Here is a 21849-nt window from a genome sequence, read left to right as displayed (position 1 = left end):
GGGGCGTGTGACAGACGTAAAAGGATCAATGGATCCTATTCCGACATGATCGAGAACCGACAGCTGATTAGCCGATGTTGTGACAGAGCATCAGGATCATTTTCACTGAGAGGACGGGATGTAGCCATTGACAACGGTGATGCCCAACATAAAGCTTGCCATGGAAAGGAGTATGAATGATTGGAAGAAGGCAATAGGAAAGTAGAGGTTCAAGGGGAACAAAGCATCTTCATACGCTTATCTGAAATCCACCAACGAAGTACATAAGTATCTCTATCTTTATTTTATGTTTTATTCATCTTTTAATTATCAATCCTCCATCACCATTTGAATCTGCCTGACTGAGATTTACAAGATGACCATAGCTTGCTTCAAGCCGACAATCTCCATGGGATCGACCCTTACTCACGTAAGGTATTACTTGGACGACCCAGTGCACTTGCTGGTTAGTTGTGCGGAATTGTGATAAAGTGTGATTCATGTTTGAGAGCTCCAAGTCTTTGGCGCCATTGTTGATGATCACAATTTCGTGCACCACATAGCCGCAAACAGTGTGGCGATCGGAGCTCTCTAGCTCAAGATATGAGCTTTGGAAGAAGATGATGAATAGTAACCAAAAGGGTTTCTTCTTCCTCTCTTCAATTCAGCATGAGTGTGGGTGTGTTTAGTGTTGTGGCTGACTTGGTTCATTTAATGAGCCTTTTATATGTTGGGCTTGGGCCCAACTTGGGCCCGGTCCAATCCGTTAGCATTTTTAGCCCGTTTGGCCCAACTTCGGGCCAAACCTTTAAAATTAACGCTCGGTTTTTCATTTCTAATATTTTCTAAGGTTTTCGCTGGTTTTCACTTTTCCTCATGCGGTACCAGGCAGACTTGAACCGGTTCAACTGGTTCAACTGCCGGTTCGCAGTTTTTCACGGTTTTTCGCAGAAGACACATTTTCTGACTCAGAAAAACCTACTGAGTCCGAAAATCACCTTAAAATCCTCAAATTCTCACTCTAACTTTTTGGAAGCTAAATTTGGGCAATATTAATTACTTAATTAACCGGTCGATTAGTTGTGGTTCTTACATTCTCCCCATCAAATATAAAATTTTGCCCTCAAAATTTGAATTACTTGAGAAAAGCTCGAGATAATCCTTTCGCATCTCAGACTCCAATTCCCAAGTGTGCTCTTCTACTCCTGCTCACTCCCAAGTAACTTTTTTCACACTAGTGTCATCGATCCTCAATGGCGTTACTTGGAAAGTCAAGTTCTCTTCTAACTCGACCGATTCAAGCTCCAACACATGAGCCGCATCCGATGTGTACTTACGGAGCTGTGACACGTGGAATACGTCATGCAAGTTAGAAAAATGAGGTGGCAAAGTGACTTGATATGCCACCGGCCCGAATCTCTTTAGAATCTCAAACGGTCCTATGTATCTTGGGTTCAACTTCTTGGTCTTGATTGCTCTTCCAACCCCAGTTGTCGGTGTAACCTTAAGGAATACGTGTACTCCCACTTCAAACTCTAACGGTTTCCTTCTCTGATCCGCATAACTCTTTTGTCGACTCTGAGCAGTCAAAATCCTTTCTCGTATTCTCTTAATCTTTTCAGTAGTCTCTGCTACCACATCTGGACCCAATACACTTGCTTCACTAGATTCATACCAACAAAGTGGAGACTAGCACTTCCGTCCATACAAAGCCTCATACGGAGCCATCCCAATGCTCGCATGAAAGCTATTATTGTATGCAAACTCCACCAATGACATGTAACGATCCCAACTCCCGGGTTGATCCAACACACCTGCTCTTAGCATATCTTCCAACATCTGAATAGTCCTTTCCGATTGTCCGTCAGTTTGCGGATGATATGCGGTACAAAGGCATAGCTTCGTACCGAAAGCTCTTTGGAAAGCTCCCTAAAACCTTGAAGTGAATTGGGGATCATGGTCCGATACTATGCTCGACGGCACACCATGCAACCTTACTATCTCCTTGATGTACAATCTTACTAACTCTTCCATAGAACAGTTCCCTCGAATAGGCAGAAAATGAGCGGATTTGGTTAAGCGATCCACGATCAGCCAAATCACATTAAATCCCGACCTAGTCCTCAGTAAACCGGTCACAAAATCCATAGCAATTCCTTCCCACTTCCACTGAGGAATCTCAAGTGGTTGTAGCATTCCTGACGGTTTCTGATGCTCTATCTTCACTTTCTAACAAGTTAAACACTTGGATACTACTGTTGCTACATCACCCTTCATCCCTGGCCACCAGAACATCTTCTTTAAGTCATAATACATCTTTGTGCTTCCGAGATGAATGGAAAATCCACTGTTGTGAGCTTCCGACAACAAATCTTGTCTCAAACTCCCCACATCCGGTATGCAAATCCTTCCCTTGTACCTCCATAACCCTTCATCATTCTTAGTGAATTCTTCGCACCTCTTATCACCAACAGGTTGAAACAATTGCTGAAGCTTTTGCTCATCTTGCTGAGCCCTTTGTATTTCTGATTTAAACGTGCTTGAGATTTGTAGCTGGTTCAAACAAGCTCTTCCGGCAACTTCACCAACATCCAGCTTAAGATCTACAAACTTATCCACTAGCTCTTCTTCTTTGATCCTCATCCAAGCTATCGTTAGAGATTTCTGACTCAGAGCGTCTGCTACTACGTTTGCCTTTCCAGGGTGATAACTCAACTCAAAATCATAATCTTTAAGCAATTCCATCCACCTTCTCTGGCGCATATTTAGCTCTTTCTGATCAAAGATGTACTTGATACTCTTATGATCAGAAAAGACACTAAACCTTACTCCGTACAAGTGGTGCCTCCAAATCTTCAATGTAAACACATTCACCGCTAATTCCAAGTCATGAGTGGGGTAATTCACCTCATGCGGTCTCAGCTGACGCGATGCGTAAGCCACCACATTCCGATATTGCATCAACACGCAACCCAAACCTTTCAGTGATGCATTACAATATACTTCAAATGGTTCATGCGGTTCCGGTAACATTAGAACAGGTGCTGAAGTTAATCTCTGCTTTAAAGTCTGAAAACTCTCTTCACACTCCGACGTCCACACAAATGGCACTTCTTTCCTCGTTAATTTCGTCATCGGTAATGCAATCCGGGAAAATTCTTCAATGAATCTTTGGTAATATCCTGCTAAGCCAAAGAAGCTCCTAACTTTCTTCACTGTCGTTGGTCTTTCCCAGTCCATCACCGTTTCTACCTTAGAAGGGTCTACGGCTATTCCTCATTTGCTCACCACATGACCTAAGAACTTCACTTCCTCCTTCCAAAACTCACACTTCGACAACTTAGCGTACAACTTCCGCTCCTTCAAGATTTGCATCATAATCTTCAAGTGTTCCTCATGCTCTCTTGCCATTATAGAGTAAACTAAGATGTCATCTATGAAAACCACCACGAATTTGTCCAAAAAGGGACGAAAAACTCTGTTCATGTAATCCATAAAAATAGCAGGTGCATTCGTTAACCCAAAAGACATTACCGCAAACTCGTAGTGTCTATAGCGTGTCCTAAACACCGTCTTAGGGATATCATCTTCCTTCACCCTGATTTGGTGGTAACCGGATCTTAAATCTATTTTGGAAAATACTCCAGCTCCTTGTAATTGATCCATCAAGTCATCTATCCTTGGCAGCGGGTACTTGTTCTTCACAGTCACCTTGTTCAACTGTCGGTAATCCACGCACAAGCGCATTCCTCCATCTTTCTTCTTCACCAATAAAACTGGCGCTCCCTACGGTGACACACTCGGTCGAATGAACCTCTTATTCAGAAGCTTTTCCAACTGAGTCTTTAACTCTGCCAGCTCTATCGGAGCCATTCTATATGGTGCAACCGACACTGGTCTGGCTCCCGGCACCAATTCGATCGTAAAATCAATTTTCCTTTGAGGTGGGAACTCAGGAATATCTTTCGGGAACACCTCTGGAAAATATTTAACCACCGGTATCTAATCTAAATTCTGGGCATCACCCAACACATTAGCAGCCAACAGAATATAACCCTGACACTCCTCCCCACTACAGTGCACCATTACAGAGTTCAGGTAATATCTCGTAGCTACCACAGCTCCATTCTCTCCTTCTGGTATAAACCGAATTGTCCATTCAAAGCAATCCAACAAAACTCAATTTTTCGACAACCAATCAAACCCCAAAATCACTTCAAGTCCCACCATTGGTAAACAGATCAAATCGTGCACAAAATCTCTACCCTCAAGCTTGAAACCTACTTGTCTACAACCTGACCTAGTCATAACTGTTTGATGCAGAGTATGTACATGCAGATCAAAAGGAAATTCTGACACTTTCAAACCTAATTCCTCAACTTTATCAAATGAAATAAACGAATGCGAAGCTCCAGTATCATATAATGCAACTAGGGACTTATCACCAATTAGACATATACCTCTCATCAACGGATCCGCCTTAGAAGTATCCTTGGCATTCACAGCAAAGACTCGACCTTGATGTTGACTCTGGCTCGCATTTTGATTCCTCCCACGAGTGCAATCCCTCGCAAGATGACCAGGCAAGCCACAGTTGAAGCACCCACCTATACGAATCTTGTAAGAGTCATATGGATGAAAACGTCCACAGCGATTACAAGCTAAATTCGGAGAACTCTTACTCTGATTTCCTCTTCCCCTAGCTAACGAAACTGATTCTGATTGTTCTTTCTGAAGCCCCCTTGGCCTTGAGGCGTATATCCTCCTCTCTTGAAGCTTTGTCCTCTCAGATGAAAATACTTGCCACGCCCACGACTAGAACTCCCTCCATGAGTGTCCTTGGATGCCGCCACAGTCTTGGCATATTCTTCCACTACTCTAGCCTTATTCACCAAGTCAGAGAAGACACGGATCTCCATAGGAGCCACATCAGTCATAATGTTGTCCTTCAAACCCCTCTGGTACTTAACGCATCTCCAACTCTCGTAAGACTCCGGGTCACCTTGACACACCCGAGAAAACCTACAAAGCTCTTCGAACTTGTTAGTGTACTCTGCCACAGACATGGAACCTTGCTTCAGCTGTATTAGCTCTATCTCCTTTGCTTCTCTTGCAGACTCAGGGAAATACTTCTTATAGAAAGCCGTTTGGAACACCTCCCATGGAATGTCGGCGTTCTGAAGCTGTAGCAAACGACACTCAGCTTGCCACCAGGGCTGGGCCTCTCCCGCTAGCTGATAAGCGGCAAACTCTACATATTGATTAAGAGGAACATGCTGTGCCTGTAAAGCACGCTCCAAAGCCTGGAACCAGTGGTCCGCTTCAACAGGATTTGTGGATCCTCAAAAAGTTGGCGGATGAACCTTGAGGAATGTCGCCAAGGTCATCGGAACTCCTCCCGTGTTATCGCTGTTATCCTTAGCATTATCATTGGCATTCCCTTCGCCATTCCCATTGCCATTTCCGTTCCAGGCCGGTTGGCCCAATCTCTGCACCGCTTGCAGAGTTGCAACAACATTAGCTTCCATGGTATTAGCGAGATTTGCCATTACCGCCATGAATTTGGCATGATCGTCAGCTGGTTGCTCATTCTCACTCTCTCGCGTACGTGTTCGACCTCGCCCGCGAGTGGCCATTAGGGTTCCTGTCTACACCAAACAATCGATATCATGGTGATCAGTCTCAATAACAAATGCCTAGTGCTTCAATTATCCCAAACAGGCACTCACAAACAAGCATGCTATGCAATATCAAACAGATAACATAATAGCATCAAAGAAAAGACATACAGAGTATGCAATGAAGCATAATCGGTCCATCCCTCAGGCACACGAGGACGAACCGCTCTGATACCACTAAATGTAACACCCTAATTAGCCTAAGCTTTACCTCGCGTCGTAAAGCAAAGGTTAACCAGAGATTACGGCAGTTCTAAGCTCATACGTATAATATATAGAAGAATAATATAATATCTAGAAGCCCGATGAAATATATAGCTCAAATACAGGATTTTAAAAGTGCAAAACGTACTAACAAAGCTACTAGCTTGAGGCACAAGAAACAAATAAGATATATCAAAAGATAAGTATATAATATCATAGGAAACTAGCCACGACTCGCAGAGTTTAAGCCGGCTAGCCATATACAAGTATACAGAACCATATAGTGAAAACAGCTTATACAAGTTTTTCTCTCATAAACATGCCTCTAGGCAAAACAAAATACAAAAGGGAGATGTATAAACAGATAAACCAAAAAGACTCTAAAATAGTCCAGGATCCTCCACTTCTGTCACCATCCCAAAGCAACTCACTGAGGTGGGTTGCGACCTGCATCTGAAAAACACAACAAAGATATGGTATGAGAATCGGAGGTTCTCAGTATGGTAACAGTGCCCAGTGATGTAGGATATAAGACCCCGGGATGCCAAAGGCAATCCTAAGCTCCATGTCCATCACAAGATTCAAGCTTAAATCATTCTAAAACAAATAAGCATAATATAAACCTTATTATAAATAAACCGGGTGATCTATCTTAAGGGATTTCTATTCTAACCAAACACCACTGTCCCACAGCCTTCACCAACCTATCCTCCATGCGATCCCATCGCCACTGCCTTTCGAACCTCCTCAATCCCAGTAGAAAGCACAATTAATAACAATGCAAGTAATTCACAAGTAAAAGCATACAAGGCAAGTAGATCAAGTAAGCAAATAGGCATGTTATTCAACTAGGCATACAAGTACAAGTCGGGAAAGCAAATAAACAGATAGGAAATGCATATGATGAATGACTGCCCTACTGGCTGTGATATCACATTGTCGGTTCAACTACCAATCCGACACATCTCCATGGAGACGTCGCCCTTCGGATTTCTCATATCGGATCCCCCGAGATATAGTGCCCAGATCACTGTCCAGGTACCGGCGCCTGCACGCCTATAGGACTGAAGGGATGTGATAAACCCCGATTTCGTGATTTATCTTGTGCTTATTTTGGGGGATTTTATCACCTTTTCTCACATTTATTCAATGAAATAGCATGGTTTTGTAATTCTCCCTTAAATTATGCTTAAATGTAAAAACATGCTTTTTAGGCCTTAAATTGGTGATTTTAATCCACCCTAATTCCATTCGATACCTTGATGTGTTTGTTAAGTAATTTCAGGTTCATTAGGCAAGTATTGGATGGAAGAAATGAGGAGAAAAGCATGCAAAGAGGAGAATGCATGAAGAAACAAAGATTTGGAATGCACTAATGGACGCACAAGCGTACAAGGCGCGCACGCGCAAAAGTGGTTTCTCACAAGGACACACACGCGTACATACCGCTTCCGCAGATTGGGAATTTGCCAGCGACGCGCACGCGCACAGGGCGCGCGCGCGCCGATACTCTTACTTGGCCCACTTAATGGCAAAACGCTGGGGGCGATTTCTGAGCCGCCCAAGCCCAAATCCAACTTGTTTCTGAGTGTATTTCATGCAGAATTGAAGTCCAAGCAAGGGGGGAGCAATTAGTTTAGTCAACATGAGCCTTTAGTTAGTTTTCTAGAGAGAGAAGCTCCCTCTTCTCTCTAGAATTAGGTTAGGTTAATTTTTATCTTAGATTTAGATTTAATTCATGCTTTGATTTACTTTTTCTTTACAATTTCTTGTCCCTCTACTCTTCCTCTCTCTAATTTTGTATTTCATTCTAGTAATTGCTTACTTTGTTGTTGATGCACTTTTGTTCTTCCATTTTTCTTTAATGCAATTTATGATTCATGTTCCTTTATTGTTGATTTGGATTTGTTGTTGTTTAATTCATTGCAATTGAGTAGTGTAGATTTACATTCCTTGCAATTTTACTATGCTTTCCTTTTATGCCTTCCAAGTGTTTGATAAAATGCTTGGAAGGATGTTAGAGTAGATTTTGAGCATTCTTAGCTTGGAAAGAGTGATTGGGCAATCTTGAGTCATGAAAACCCAACTTATGTTGGCGATCTAGAGTTGTTAGCTAGTATTGTTTCCATTGACGCTAATCTTTTGCTATTTTAATTAGTAAGTCGATTAGGACTTTTGGATTGAGATTAGCTAGTCTTATTAGACTTTCTCCCTATTTGTTGGAGTTGACGTAATGAGATAAATTCTTGTTATTATTGTGGTATGATTGATTAGTCTTGTTTGACATTCTCCCTATTTGTTGGAGTTAACTAAATAAGATGAATTAATCATTGCATGACTAGGATAGAAAGCCTATATTCTCAATCTTTGCCATGAATGTCTCTCTTTATTATTTGCTTTTGCTTATTTACTTGTCCTCTTTAATTACTTGCTTAATTTACTTTTCTTGTCGTTTAATTTCTTGCCCTCTTATCAACCCAAAACCCCCCTTACCCCACTTCATAGCCAATAATTAAACACTTCATTGCAACTCTTCGTGAGACGACCCGGAGTCCAAATACTCCGGTTAATTTTTATTTGGGGTTTGTTATTTATGACAACTCAAATTTTTGATTGGGAGGATTGTTTGTTGGTGTAGAACTATACTTGCAACGAGAATTCATTTGAGGAAATTCTAAACCACACAAAAGTTCTCTCATCAAAATGGCACCGTTGCCGGGGAGTTGCAATGGTGTTACATTATTGGTTATTGTATATATTGTGAATAGCTTTATTTTTGGTTTGTTTGTTGATTTTTGCTAGTTGTAGGACATAGTTTTCTTTATTTCTTGTTAGCTTTTGTTTTTATTTTCTCTTTCACTATGAATTCTCACTTTGGCTATGAGTGTGATTACAACTATGTTGTAGGAAATGGGAACTTCAATAAAGATGTGCATCAAGGATGGGATAACCAAAGGTGGGAGGAGCCATATGCATATGATCAATCCTCTTGGCAACAACCTCCACCAATGCACTATGAAGAAGAGCCATTCTATGACGCATACCAATCCAATGGTTATGGTGAATCTCCTTGTGACTTTCAAGAACCACCACCATACACCTATGAGCCATATCCCCAACATAACCATCAACCATACTCACAAGCCACCTTTCACCAACCATCTTCATATGACCCTAATCCATACCCACCACACCAACAATCATATGAGCCATATGAGCCACACATAGAGCCACCACCATTCCAACATCAACATTTTCAAGATGAACCACCTCCAATGTATGAAAATTTCCAACCACAAGATGAATACCACTTTCCACCACAACCTCCCATGGAAGAATACTCATGTCCTTCAATCCAAGAGTCATATGATCCTACTCATGATATCCAAGAAGAACAAGAGTCAAGGGATCGTTTCAAGGAGACATTGGATCAATTTCAAGCAACCATGGAGTGTTTTGTACAACAAATGGAAAGAATGGGAAATATTGAACTACCACAACCCTACCAAGAAGAACCACCTTCCAACTACAATACCCTTTCCTCAAACAATGAACCCTCTCTTCCACCATCACCTCCCGATGAAGCCCTCATGCTAGAATTGAGAGATCTTGAATCTCATCTTTTAAGGCAACACGAGGAGGATGAAAAGAAATTTGAGGAGTTAAGAGCAAAAATGACTATCATGGTAGAAGCCATTAGCAACATAGTCTCATCCCGCCTAAGCCTATGCGATCAAGGCACTTCCATTGTGGAATGTGGAGAAGCAACCAAGGAGCTTAGTGAGGGAGTGAACTTGAAGCTCCAAGGTGAAGAAGAGGAGTTAAAGCAAGACATGCAACAAGAGGAGGAGGTAGGGATTATTGAACAAGAGGAAGAAGTGGTTGAAGACTTAGGAGATTCGGAACCTCCTTGGGAACATAGAGTTGAAGAAAACCCCTCCAAGATGATTGAAATTGATGCTAGGGAGGAAAGTGCACACCTTCCAAGGCATATTCCATATGAAGTCTTGGATGGGATAGACCAAGCATTGAGTTCCCTTGGTGATGGAGATCAAGCACCAAGTCTTAGTGGTGAAGAATCCTTTGAACATGAAGAACTTTCCCCCATTGGATTTGATAGCAATGTAGAGGTAAATCTCTCTCGTCCTCCCATTTGTGATTTGAGTAAGGAAAAAGGTTTAGATAAAATTGTTGAACAAAGGATTGAAATTAAGAGATCTTGTGAAGAGGTGGAAGTCCTTAGAAAAAGGAGGATGGGAATTGAATACGCCTTGTCAAGATCCTTGGAAACACCTTTACCTAGGTTGCCATCTACACCTTCATTTGAGTGGGTGAAACTCATTTCTATTATCTTTACTATCCCACTCGAATATGGCTTGCTTGAAACGGATGGTCAACTTAGGATGCTTTGTGGGATGAAGCGTAAAAGAAAGACGTTTCGTGGTTGGTGTTGTAAGTCTAGGCTCATTATGGTTGAAGCTTCAAAGAGCAAGGGTTGGACTAGTACTCAACTAGAGGGGTCTAAGAGGATTGTCGGCCACTTTATTGAGAATTCACCTTACTCACCACCCGGTTGGACTAATAATGATGATCAACTTGAAGACGGGTGTGAAAATAAAGTGTGGGATCCCGGATCACAAGACGAGGATCAACTTTGGGAGCCCGTGGGTTGTGAAGAACTCCATCAAAGCTTGGGGTTATTAACTTTGAATGATGAAGCACAATGGAAATCCAAGCATTGGTGGATGTTCAAGGATGGATTCAAACACAAGCCACCTTGATGAAGAGCTCCCCATAAATCCAACTTAAGGACAATAAACAAAAGTGCTAGGTGGGAGACACCCCACCATGGTAAACTCTTTCCCTTTTCCTCTTTGTAAATATTGGAAATTTAGATTTAATTTCATGTTTTGAATTGATTTGTTAAGTTTGTTTGGGAGTCTAGTAGGTTAAATAAGGTTCTAGGATGTTGTGGTAGCTGTTTGGAGGTTTGGAATGCTTGGTTTGGTGCAAAAACATAGAAAAATTTTGAAAAATAGAGCACAATCCACGCGCACGCGCACTTTACGCGTACACGTACCCAAGTGTTTTCGGCTATCCACGCGCACGCACCATGTATGCGTACGCGTGGATTGATTTTTTTTTCACCCTCCATACATTTTCCCGAGAGTTGTGCTTGGAGTGTGCCAACTTTGTGCCCAAAGGCACGCGCACGCGTACCTTGCGCGGATGCGCCACTCTCGAAATAACCCACCGACGCGCATGCGTGCTGTACGCGCCCGCGTCGCTTCCATTTCATCTATCCACACTTACGCGCACATGACGCGCACGCGTGGATTGTCCTGTTCCACTCATCTTCTTTTCTTCTCTTCTTTCCATTTCTTTCCTTCTTCTCTCTTCTCTTCTTTTCCTTCCACCCTTCAAGCATCATCCAACACTACCAAGCATCATATAACACCATTTCTTTTAGTTAGTTAGTTAGTTTAATTTTTGTTTTCTATTATAAGTGTTGGATTACTAATCTTGCTTACTATTTACTGCTGCTTATTACTGATAGGGTGTTAGTTTAACATCATTATGTTATTGCCATTGTTGGATTTCTTTGTTGAGGTTATATTTGGTTACTTGGTTCGGAAATTTTCATGTTTAATGCTTTTGAATACCAAGTACATGTGACATTGCCTTTAAACTTCTTAACTCTTTTGAATTTCATGTTTTGGCCACCATACATCCATCATCCATTGTTAGGCAATTGTATATTATCATTGCATTTTTTTTAGGTGATGCTTGTTTATGGTCTACCCTTGTTCACATCACTTATTTCATGCATTGATTGTAGAATTGTGAAATTGGATCGAAAGCTTACCTAGTGACATATTTTTGAGCTTTGTAAAGCTTTGTGGACCATGCTTGCTATGTGATTGATTTTCACTTCTATCTTCTTTTTCCTAAGCTCCATAGCATCCATGTGTTTCACCTCTATGTCACTTAGGTGTTACAACAACCTCAATATGTGTCATTGATTGTTGTGTGAGTTTCATATACCATTTTGTTCACTAAATTTACTTACACATCAATCAATGTCCATGCATTATCCAATTTCACAATTGCTTGATTTTTGCTTGAATGCTTTTATGCTTCTTCACTACTTGTTGGGTTGTTTTAGCCTACAAGTCTTTTAAAGTATCTCAAGCACACTAGAATGAGTGAAGTGCATGTTTTATTTTGTATAATTGTGACATGATTTTTAAATACTAGAGTGTGAATTCTAAACCGTATGCAAGTTAGAACCCATACAACTATTTTTCATTATTGTCACACCAATTCACTCACTCAATTCTAGTGATTTACCTCATTCCAACAATCCATGCTTCCTTGCTTGTGCATTTACTTGTCTTATTATCTCCTGTTTTCTATATTCAGGATGAGTCATCAAAAGAAAAAAATGAAAGCGGAAGGAAGAACACGCAGCAACCGGTTGACCTACCAGGTGAAGGTGGCAACTCGGAGAGTCGTCGTACCCCCTTGCTCATCTTTGAGTACACCGAGGACGGTGCAAACTTTTAAGTGTGGGGAGGTCGTCCGACCACTCGGCGTTTTCGGTAACAAGTTTCTAATCCCAACACTTTTGCATTTCATTTTAGGATTTTTAGTTGCATTTTTTTATTTTGCATTTGTATATATTAAGCTTAGTCAAAATCATGATATTTTTCAAGCATTTTATCTATAGGGCACCCCACCCCAATTGATTGAGAAAAATTTTTTTTAGAACTTGCTTGAATTATATATTTTGTGGAACATGATTTTTGAGCTAAGAACACAAGCATGTGAGATTTGAGCCTAATTGTGTGGTTACATCATATATGACCACTTATTTTCATTCTTGTGTGCATTATTCTCTTCCTATGATTGTAATCTTTGATTTGTTTAATTCTATATGTCCATTATTTTGTGTATACATGCATTTACATGATTGAGGCCATTGTTCAAATAGCTCACTTACCCAAATAGCCTACCTTTTATCTTCCATTGTTAGCCAATTTCGAGCCTATGCTTAATCCACTTATTCTTAATTGTAGCACATTACAAGCCTAAGTGAAAAATAATAAATGTCCTTAATTTGGATCTTTGATTAGCTTAGACTAGTGAGAGTGTTTATCATTTGATTTTGGGAGAGTTGGGAACATCGGGTAGAGATAAAAGTGTGTTTGTGTTTTTATTGAAAAATTTTTGGGAATTGGGTACATACTCATGTATTAATCATGTGTAAACCATATGCATTGATGTTCTTGTATACATTTTAGTTTGAAAAGAAAAAAAATGAGAAAAACAAAAAGAAAAAAAAATATATATATATAAAAAGAAAAAAAAGAGAAAATATATAGAAAAGAAAGAAAAAAGAAAAGCAATAAAAAGGGGACAAAAATGCCCCAAAGTTCAAAATTCAATAAAAATCAATGCATATGTATGGTGATCAAAAAGAGAATGCATGAGTGTGTGTGAAAAGTGAAGAATGGGTAGTTAGGTTTGTTTAGAATTGTATAGGTCGTCAAAGGTTAGGTGGGAAGTTTAAGTTAATCAAAGATTCAAATTTCAAGCTCACTTGACCATATGCATCCTACCTTGACCCTAGCCCCATTACAACCTATGGGAAAGCCCTCATGATATTTGTATGCATGCATGAAATAATTGTTGATTGTTAGATGAAAAATAAATCTTGGAAAGCATGATTAGGGGAGAATTGAGTGAATCAACCCCATACACATGAGTGACTAGAGCGGATACACATCCGGTGAGGGTTCGATTGCTCAATTACATGTTTCCACTCATGATCATCTCTTTTCTTGCAAGTTTGTAAAATCTTTTTAATAATTTAATTCAATTGTGGGTTGAGTAATTGCTATTGCCTTAGCCCTTGTGTTTGTATATGTATTATTGGAAATTGATTTATTTTGACTAAGTGGGTGCATTCATGTAGTTAGATTGCATATAGATAGATTGCATGTAGTTAGTTTGCATTGAATAAATGTTGATGTCCCTTTGCTTCTTTCTTGATTTTAGCATGAGGACATGCTTAGTTTATGTATGGGGAGATTTGATAAACCCCGATTTCGTGATTTATCTTGAGCTTATTTTGGGAGATTTTATCACCTTTTCTCACATTTATTCAATGAAATAGCATGGTTTTGTAATTCTCCTTTAAATTATGCTTAAATGTAAAAACATGCTTTTTAGGCCTTAAATTGGTGATTTTAATCCACCCTAATTCCATTCGATACCTTGATGTGTTTGTTAAGTAATTTCAGGTTCATTAGGCAAGTATTGGATGGAAGAAATGAGGAGAAAAGCATGCAAAGAGGAGAATGCATGAAGAAACAAAGATTTGGAATGCACCAATGGACGCTCACACGTACAAGGCGCGCACGCGCAAAAGTGGTTTCTCACAAGGACACGCACGCGTACATACCGCTTCCGTGCAGATTGGGAATTCTCCGGTGCGCGCGCGCCGATACTCTTACTTGGCCCACTTAATGGCAAAATGCTGGGGGCGATTTCTGAGCCGCCCAAGCCCAAATCCAACTTGTTTCTGAGTGTATTTCATGCAGAATTGAAGTCCAAGCAAGGGGGGAGCAATTAGTTTAGTCAACATGAGCCTTTAGTTAGTTTTCTAGAGAGAGAAGCTCCCTCTTCTCTCTAGAATTAGGTTAGGTTAATTTTCATCTTAGATTTAGATTTAATTCATGCTTTGATTTACTTTTCCTTTAAAATTTCTTATCCCTCTACTCTTCCTCTCTCTAATTTTGTATTTCATTCTAGTAATTGCTTACTTTGTTGTTGATGCACTTTTGTTCTTCCATTTTTCTTTAATGCAATTTATGATTCATGTTCATTTATTGTTGATTTGGATTTGTTGTTGTTTAATTCATTACAATTGAGTAGTGTAGATTTACATTCCTTACAATTTTACTATGCTTTCCTTTTATGCCTTCCAAGTGTTTGATAAAATGCTTGGAAGGATGTTAGAGTAGATTTTGAGCATTCTTGGCTTGGAAAGAGTGACTGGGCAATCTTGAGTCATGAAAACCCAACTTATGTTGGCGATCTAGAGTTGTTAGCTAGTATTATTTCCATTGACGCTAATCTTTTGCTATTTTAATTAGTAAGTCGATTAGGACTTTTGGATTGAGATTAGCTAGTCTCATTAGACTTTCTCCCTATTTGTTGGAGTTGACGTAATGAGATAAATTCTTGTTATTATTGTGGTATGATTGATTAGTCTTGTTTGACATTCTCCCTATTTGTTGGAGTTAACTAAATAAGATGAATTAATCATTGCATGACTAGGATAGAAAGCCTATATTCTCAATCTTTGCCATGAATGTCTCTCTTTATTATTTGCTTTTGCTTATTTACTTGTCCTCTTTAATTACTTGCTTAATTTACTTTTCTCGTCGTTTAATTTCTTGACCTCTTATCAACCCAAAACCCCCCTTACCCCACTTCATAGCCAATAATTAAACACTTCATTGCAACTCTTCGTGAGACGACCCGGAGTCCAAATACTCTGGTTAATTTTCATTTGGGGTTTGTTATTTATGACAACTCAAATTTTTGATTGGGAGGATTGTTTGTTGGTGTAGAACTATACTTGCAATGAGAATTCATTTGAGGAAATTCTAAACCACACAAAAGTTCTCTCATCAGGATGCGAGTGGGATACTCTTGCCACAGACCTCACATCTCAACGCAAGCGGGACGAACCACTGCCCTTACGCCGCCGCCACTACCTCGACAGGCGAGATCCAACCGCCGTCCCTGCCGGGCGCATAGCATCTCATATTCTCAGTAAAAATAATATTTCAGTGGCTTTCAGAAAAACATTTTCAGTATACAGAGATCCATCATCTCAATCCGAGTCCTCGACTCATCTCAACCACTGTCCATTCATAACTTAGTTTCTAATGTCAAAAGTTCATCATTCCCTATCTCGTATATCAATCATCCTCCACCCAACATCAAATCATTCTCAACACACCAGAAACCTAAGCCTTCGTTTTCTAATTTATCATAAAACCATGCTCTAGAACCCTTAAGTTATATCCCATGTTATAATACTCAAAATTAAGCCCCAAAACTCTTAAAAAGGTGTTTTAGAAGATTACAACCTTATTGGGAAGGTAGAATAGTTGAAAAATAAGAAAAATTTAAGAAACAGGACGTGTGCGGCCGCACAAGGATGTGTGCGTGCGCACGCCCAGGAAGTTTTAAGATGTGTGTGTACGCACAGAGGTGTGCGTACGCACAGGTGACAAAATTTCTAAGGTCTGTTCCCTCGCACAACCTATGCTAGCGCCCTCAACAGACTGACCTTCCCGACGTGTGTGTCCGCACAGACCTGTGCGTCTGCACAGGTTGAAGTTTTTCCTTGGATATGTGCACGCACAAGCCGTGCTGGCACTGCGAACAGAACGCACTTCCCTACCTGTGCGTGCGCACAGGTGTGTGCATCTGCATAGATCAAAATATTTGCATGTTATGCGTCCGCACGAGGGTGTGCGCCCGCACATATCAGTAATCATGAAATTATGCAACTTTGTAGAATTTCAGATTTATAGCACCAACTTTGAAGGATCATAACTTCCTCTACGAAATTTCAATTTTCACAAATTTTATATTGATTCAAAGAGTTTTCAAAGATCTTTCATTCTAAACAAATTTCAAGCAATTTCAAAAACTGAGGCAAAAGTTAAGATCATACAAAGTTCATCAAAAATCCAATTTTACCTAACTTCACAATTTATACAATTTCTTACCATACACATTCCAAACCATACCATACCATTTCAAACCCCCTTCTCTCATCAGAATTTACCTTTTGTATCATATCACTCTAATCATACCATAATTTCTTTCACCTTTCATTATTCTCAACTTCATTTATGACATATATATAACATATCCTCCAATCATCATCATCTCATTACCAATTCTCATCACCAACTCAACCAAGATTCATATTCATAATCAACAATACTCATGCATCTAATCCATCATAATTTCAACTTCATCATGTAATCACAACAAGATATCAATACATTATACCTCATCAACATAAACAATCATCAACAACATACAATTTCCAAACCTATCCTATAGGTCACTAGCCTAAGTGTCCATGAATATTATATACTACATAGAGGAAACTGAAACCATACCTTGGCCGATTCCCCTTTATGCACCAAAACTCAAATTGATCACCAAATAGCTTTTAACCAATTTCCAAGCTTTCACTTCCACTACAATAAGCACAAATAAGTTCCAAGAGCTCTGAAAGCCACAATAATCAAACTATATATATATATAAATCACCTCAAATCAACCAAGGGTTCCAATTACACATATATTCACAAGGGTTTAGTGGCTCTTACCTCCTCCCACAGATTTACTAGCAAGAATCCAAGGCTAAGCAAGGATTAGAGCAAACCTAAACACCAAGAATCACAAAAACTCATTTAATAAAATACCATATATACTCGAAATTTTGAAGAGAGAAACTGAGAGGGATTTGAGATTTCCTTACTAGTTTCTTATATGAAATTTGTAAAGCTCTTCACAAGGAACGTGTAGCCGCAAACGGTGCGGCGATCGGAGCTCTCTAGCTCAAGATATGAGCTTTGGAAGAAGGTAATGAATAGTAACCAAAAGGGTTTCTTCTTCCTCTCTTCAATTCAGCATGAGTGTGGGTGTGTTTAGTGTTGTGGCTGACTTGGTTCATTTAATGAGCCTTTTATATGTTGGGCTTGGGCCCAACTTAGGCCCAGTCCAACCCGTTAGCGTTTTTAGCCCGTTTGGCCCAACTTTGGGCCAAACCTTTAAAATTAATGCCCGATTTTCCATTTCTAATATTTTTCTAAGGTTTTCGCCGGTTTTCACTTTTCCTCATACGGTACCGGGCAAACATGAACCGGTTCAACAGGTTCAACTGCCGGTTTGCGGTTTTTTACGATTTTTCACAGAAGACACATTTTCTGACTCAGAAAAATATACTGAGTCCGAAAACCACCTTTAAATCCTCAAATTCTTACTCTAACTTTTTGGAAGCTAAATTTGGGCAATATTAATTACTTAATTAACCGGTCGATTAGTTGCCATTCTTACACTCCCTGGTGTGGAATTTAGGATTTTCACAATTGAACCGGTAAGTGCACCAGGTCGTCTAAGTAATACCTCAGGTGAGTGAGGGTCAATCCCACGAAGATTGATGGACTGAGCAACAATGATCGAATGATTGGTTTAGTTAGGCAATAGAAAAGTTGGTTTGGTGGGTTTTAAATGCATGAAATAGTAAAACCAGAGTAAAGAAAGCAAATAATGAGTTTAGTGTGAAAACAGTACGTGAAAACAGTTAAGGCTTTGGAGATGTTTATCCTTCTGGATTAAAAGTTCTTACCAACTATTTTAACAATATATGATTCATTCCATGACAAACTGTAAATATCTAATTCCTAATCTCGCAGTGATTTAGCTTCCTCTAACCTTCATTAACCGCCACTCTCATGGTCACTTAATTCCAATTAGAGGGTTGAGTTTAAAAACTAGTTTATGGCCACAAAACCCTAATAACCCAAAGCTAATAGGATTATATGTCTGGTGCACGAAATTGTGATTCACACTTTTCATAACTCCGTACAACTAACCAGCAAGTGCACTGGGTCGTCCAAGTAATACCTTACGTGAGTAAGGGTCGATCCACGAAGATTGTCGGCTTGAAGCAAGCTATGGTCATCTTGTAAATCTCAGTCAGGCGGATTCAAATGGTTATGAGTTTTGATAATTAAAAGATAAATAAAACATAAAATAAGATAAAGGTACTTATGTATTTCATTGGTGGGAATTTCAGATAAGCGTTTGGAGATGCTTTGTTGCTTCTGAACCTCTGCTTTCCTATTGTCTTCTTCCAACCATGCGTGCTCCCTTCCATGGCAAGCTGTATGATCCACTCGGATGAAAAATACCAGGTACAATCTCTGCACGGCTAATCAACTGTCGAATTTCTCGTCTCGGATGAAAAATACCAGGTACAGCTACCGCACGGCTAATCATCTGTCGGTTCCCGCTAGCGTCGGAATAGGACTCTTATCCTTTTGCACACTGTCACTGCGCCCAACATTCGCAAGTTTGAAGCTCATCACAGTCATCCCTTCCCAGATCCTACTCGGAATACCACAGACAAGGTTTAGACTTTTCGGATCTCAGGAATGCTGCCAATGGTTCTAGCCTATACCACGAAGGTTCTAATCACGAACTCGGATGCTCTGTTGTTAGGAGAGGTGATGCGAATCATGGGTTAGAGACCCAAGAGAATATACTCCGGCTGTCATCCAATGACTACGTTGAACATCATGTAGACCGCTTGTGGTTGTCAGGCACGCGGATCTTGGCTAAGCGAGTAACGAAGATAGTGGGTGATTGTCACGGGTCACCCCTTCATTCTGACTTAACTGAATTAAGTACGAGAGTATATCTTGGGGAAGAAGTAAGCGTGAATTGAAAGAAAAACCATAGTACTTGTATTAATTCATGAAGAACAGCAGAGCTCCACACCTTAATCTATGGGGTGTAGAAACTCCACCGTAGAAAATACATAAGAGAAAAAGGTCTAGGCATGGCCGAATGGCCAGCCTCCAAGTCCAAAGGTCTAAGGACTAAACGTCCAGAGATATGAATACAATAGTAAAAAGTGCTATTTATACTAAACTAGTTACTAGGGTTTACAGAAAATAAGTAACTAAGTGCAGATAGTGCAGAAATCCACTTCCGGGACCCACTTGGTGTGTGCTTGGGCTGAGCATTGAGCTTTACACGTGCATAGGCCATTTCTAGAGTTAAACATCAGCTTGGATGCCAGTTTGGGCGTTTAACTCCAGTTCTGGTGCCAGTTCTGGAAAAGGGTCTCTGGTGGGTGTTTAGACGCCAGTGTGGGCCATCAAATCTCGGGCAAAGTATGAACTATTATATATTTCTGGAAAGCCCAAGATGTCTACTTTCCAACGCAATTGAGATCGCGCCAATTGGACTTCTGTAGCTCTAGAAAAGCAATTTCAAGTGTAGGAGGGTCAGAATCCAACAGCATTTGCAGTCCTTTCCCAGTCTCTAAATCAGAGTTTTTTTCAGGTCCCTCAATTTCAGCCAGAAAATACCTGAAATTATAGAAAAATACACAAACTCATAGTAAAGTCCAGAAATGTGATTTTTGCAAAAAAAGAATAAAAATATAATTAAAAGTAACCTAAACATACTAAAAACTATGTAAAAACAATGCCAAAAAGGGTATAAATTATCCGCTCATCAATGTCACATATCCCAATTAGTTCATATAATTAGAAATGTAGGAGGAATTTATTTTCAAGCTGTAGTTCAAGCAAGATAACTCTCTCGAGAATCACAAGAACTCAAGTAGAATAAGGGTCATACTCTCGTTCCACCCAAATTCATAAAATTAAGAACCAAAACAATCATTGAAATTGAATCAATATATTAATTAAAATAGGAAAGTAATAGTTCTAATCCATAGAAATAAACAGAGCTCCTAACCTTAACCAAGAGGTTTAGTTGCTTATAACTTACAGAGAAACTAGAGTTCTGAAAATGTGCGAAAGAGAGAAGATCTAAGATACAAGAGATCTTTTCCCTTTTATATTAACCTAATTTTATTCGGAAAATAAAGTAAAAAAATAAATCCTAGAACTAAAAGGTATTGTTTGTAATTAAAAATTACATAAAAAAAATAAAATAAAACTAATAAATGCTAAATCCACTTGAGAAGTCAAAGAGAGAGTGAATTCAATCATGCTGCTGGCATGAAACGCCCAAAAGTTAAACGCCATTTTGGGCCTTTAACGCCCTAAGGGGAGCAGTCACTCACATGTTTGGGTCCCTTGCTGGCGCTAAATGCCAGTTGGGCATTTAGCGCCAAAGGAGGGTGCTATCAGCTTTGTTCCTTTTTTTTGCTCCAAACTCTACCAAATTGCTCCGAATTTCACCTAAAATCATCAAAATACTAAAAAAATCCAAGTAGCATCTAAAGGGGATTTTTGCACTAAAATCAAGTAAAACTAAATAAAATCTAATAAAAAGCAACTAGAAAATTCTAAGAAAAAGGGTACAAGATGCTCACGCATCACAACACCAAACTTAAATTGTTGCTTATCCCCAAGCAACCAAAAACAATGTAGGACCAAGAAGAGAAAATGTCTGAAACTTGAGTTGTCATTTAAGCTCAGGTCTAGTTACTGAATGGGGCTAATGGCACTCTAACTCTGAATAGTTTCGGCATCTCACTATCCTTTGAAGCTCAGAAATATTAGTATTCTTCAAAACTCGAACTCGGATGATATTATAGATTCTCTTCTTTAGGCTCTAATTGATTCTTGAACACAACTTTCCTTCCTTTTCTTTGGTACTTTAAACCTTGAGCCTAGCCGTGACTCTAAGTATTTTGTTTCAAGCTTAACTTGAAACAAGAACACCACAAGCACTTGAATTGAGGAACCCCTTGGATTTGAATTCCTCCTTTCTTTTTCTCCTAGACAGTGGTGCTCAGAGCCTTAGGCATACTCTGTAACAGCAACGGGTCACGGCTTTAGGTGCTCAGTCTCAAGGGTTGCTTGACTTTCACACCACAATCATATGGTTAGGAAAAACCACTTTTTTGAGATTTAGATTAGTTTTTGACCCCCTAACCATTGATGCTCAAAACCTTAGACCTTTTTCTTTTGATTTTTCTTTTTCTTTTCAATTCTTTTTGCTATTTCTTTTGCTTCAAGAATCAATCTTTTTCTTATTTCAGAGAATCAATAATACTTCTCTAAGCTCCTGTTCCTCAGGAACCAATATACTCAACTCCAATATCAAATATGCATAGTTAATTGATACAGTCAGAATTAAAGATAATGCCACCATATCAAAGTAACTAGAACAACTCAAT

General features: G+C 39.6%; 1 pseudogene; it reads right to left on the bottom strand.

Moving 5' to 3' along the window:
• Positions 1-1188: 1188 nt before the first annotated feature.
• Positions 1189-21849, bottom strand: part of LOC107633355 (uncharacterized) — a 90059-nt pseudogene continuing 69398 nt past the window's right edge.

The sequence above is a fragment of the Arachis ipaensis genome, chromosome B3 (genome assembly GCF_059453495.1).
Source record: "Arachis ipaensis isolate K30076 ecotype BB chromosome B3, ASM5945349v1, whole genome shotgun sequence".
Classification (NCBI taxonomy): domain Eukaryota; kingdom Viridiplantae; phylum Streptophyta; class Magnoliopsida; order Fabales; family Fabaceae; genus Arachis; species Arachis ipaensis.
The sequence above is the reverse complement of the archived record's forward strand: the minus strand, read 5'-3'. Positions and strand labels throughout refer to the sequence as shown.